The 2,420-nt window shown below is 44.9% G+C and overlaps 1 non-coding gene across 1 annotated transcript; it reads left to right on the forward strand.

Annotated features, from left to right (window-relative positions):
* Window positions 1–1,832: 1,832 nt before the first annotated feature.
* On the forward strand, window positions 1,833–1,964 carry LOC117723574 (small nucleolar RNA SNORA17). Its single transcript, XR_004608682.1, has one exon. It is a non-coding gene; the product is annotated as a small nucleolar RNA SNORA17 (small nucleolar RNA).
* The last annotated feature ends 456 nt before the right edge of the window (window positions 1,965–2,420 follow it).

The following is a 2,420-nucleotide window of genomic DNA, read 5'->3' on the forward strand; positions in this document are numbered from 1 at the left end:
AGAGCAGCTTTAGAGGAATTTAAAAGCTTGTAGATTCTGCTAGCTCATTTGAGCACCAGCAACTTTTTTTTTTTTTTTTTTTTCGTGACAGGGTTTCTCTGTGTAGCCCTGGCTGTCCTGGAACTCACTCAGGCTGGCCTCGAACTCAGAAATCCACCTGCCTTGGCCTCTCAAGTGCTGGGATTAAAGGCGTGCGCCACCACTGCCTGGCGGGACTAAGAATGTGTCTTTTTTTTTTTTAATTTTTTTTATTGGATATTTTGTTTACATTTCAGATGTAATCCCCTTTCCCCCCACCCAGAAACCCCCCTCCTTCTGCTTCTATGAAGATATGCCCCCACCCACCCTCCCACTCCCACCTCCCCACCCACGATTTCCCCCACACTGGGGCGTCCAGCCTTCACTGGACCAAGGACTTCCTCACCCACCTATGCCTGACACTGTCATCCTCCCCTACGTATACAGCTGGGGTCCCCAATGGAGGAGTGAGAGAGAAGGCTGAAGGAGCTGAAAGGGTTTGTGGCCCCATGGGGAGAACAGCAATACTTAGGATGCTTCTTATTTGCCTCAGGGGAGGGGTGGTGGAAGCATGAAGAACTGCTATAGTGCTTGCTTGCACATCCATAAAAGCCCAGGTTTCACAGAAACCCCACTGGTTTGGCTGTCCAATAAGATTGATTTTAGAATGGGATGGGGGAAAAATCATTTTACAGTTCTTCGGATCTGAGCAAGAATTACCAGTGACATGTAAGAATGCAAAGTTTTAGTCTAGTTCTTTGAGATGCTGCCTCAAAACTACTGGGGTAAATCCCAGAAATCTATAGGAACTCTAAAAAAACTTACCCCCTATATTATTCAATGAAGAAAAACAATTAAAATCAGCTGGGTCTAGTGGCACATGCTTTTAATCCTAGCACTTTGGAGGCAGAGGCAGGTGGATCTATATGAGTTCGAGGCCAGCCTCAAACTTGTTTTGTTTTTTGAGACAGGGTTTCTCTGTGTAGCCCTGGCTGTCCAGGAACTCACTCTGTAGACCAGGCTGGCCGAGAACTCAGAAATCCACCTACCTCTGCCTCCCAAAAGCTGGGATTAAAGGCATGTGCCACCACTGCCTGGCAGGAGGCAGCATTCTTAAGACTAAGAATGCTTCTTCTTCTTTTTTTTTTTTTGGATATTTTATTTACATTTCAGATGTAATCCCCATAATGAGTTCCAGGACAGCCAGAGCTATATAGTGAGTCTTTGTTTCAAAACAAAACAAAATAAAAACAAAAACAAACAAACAAAAATCATTAGAATCAACTTTTTTCTCTTAGAATTCTAGAAGCTAACCAACTGGCGTGATCCAGGAAACATTTATTCAAGAGAAGTCATCAAATGTTGGTAACAAAAACTACCATCATGATTTTCCCTAATTTTTATTTCTATGTGCATGCATGTGTATGGGTTTATGCCTCAGGGCTCCAAACAAGAGAAAAATGAGGGTAAGACCAAATTCTCAACTACCATGTTGGTTGCTGACGGCGTACCTTACTATGTGCATGGGGCCCTCTGACAAAGAGTTATTTATTATAGCCATTTAATTGAGGGTTGGCCACTCCACAAACCAGACCAATACAACCAAAAAATGCAGATGTTAATCGAATTAGCCCATAAGTGTCACTAAGCCAACAGTCACCACAAACAGTAGCAACAAAATCTGCTGGGAAGATGGAAAAGAATCTTCTTTCTAAGTGTTATATTACTTAAAATGCCCAACCTTAATGGTCAAGTTTTTACCTAACATTCATGAGGCAAACCATCAAACTTTTGATTAAAAATTATGAGCTAGATCTTCTTATAAGGGCGTCGCAGATGTGACTGCTATGTCACATTTTCATCAGTAGGTGGCAGAGAGGAGAGAGGCTATGTTTATGCTCAGAGTTCTAACTTGTGACCATTGGAATGATTAGTGGCTTAACACTCCCTGAACAAAGTGAGCCTGAGATGACCACCAGTCCAGTGCTGTGCAGGCTTGGGGGCACAAAGCATGCTTGAAGTGACCCCTGCCTAGTCCCATAATGCATGGATGAGTCACAGCAGTCCTGAGACTACTTCTGAGAAGACCTAGACACTCAGAGCCCCTGGGCACTGCTAAGAAGAGCCAGCAAGTGGTGGAGAAATGGAAGAGGATGAGAAGCAGAAGGATGTGGGCACCATGAAGAGAGGCAGAGCTGGAGCATCAGGGTAGTGGGGAACAGTTTGATCTGAGTAGCTGGTGATGCCACCTGGAACCATGGTGGGGTCCTGGCTTGTGCCAGGGGGACACATCTGGGTCCATGGCCCAGCAGCAACAAGGGTCTGTTACCACCAAAGCCCAGGGGGACATCCTTGGTCTGGGCTGCTGTTCTGGGATATGTTAATGCTGTATGATGTGCAGA

Source organism: Arvicanthis niloticus, chromosome 18 (assembly GCF_011762505.2).
Source record: "Arvicanthis niloticus isolate mArvNil1 chromosome 18, mArvNil1.pat.X, whole genome shotgun sequence".
Taxonomy (NCBI): Eukaryota; Metazoa; Chordata; class Mammalia; order Rodentia; family Muridae; genus Arvicanthis; species Arvicanthis niloticus.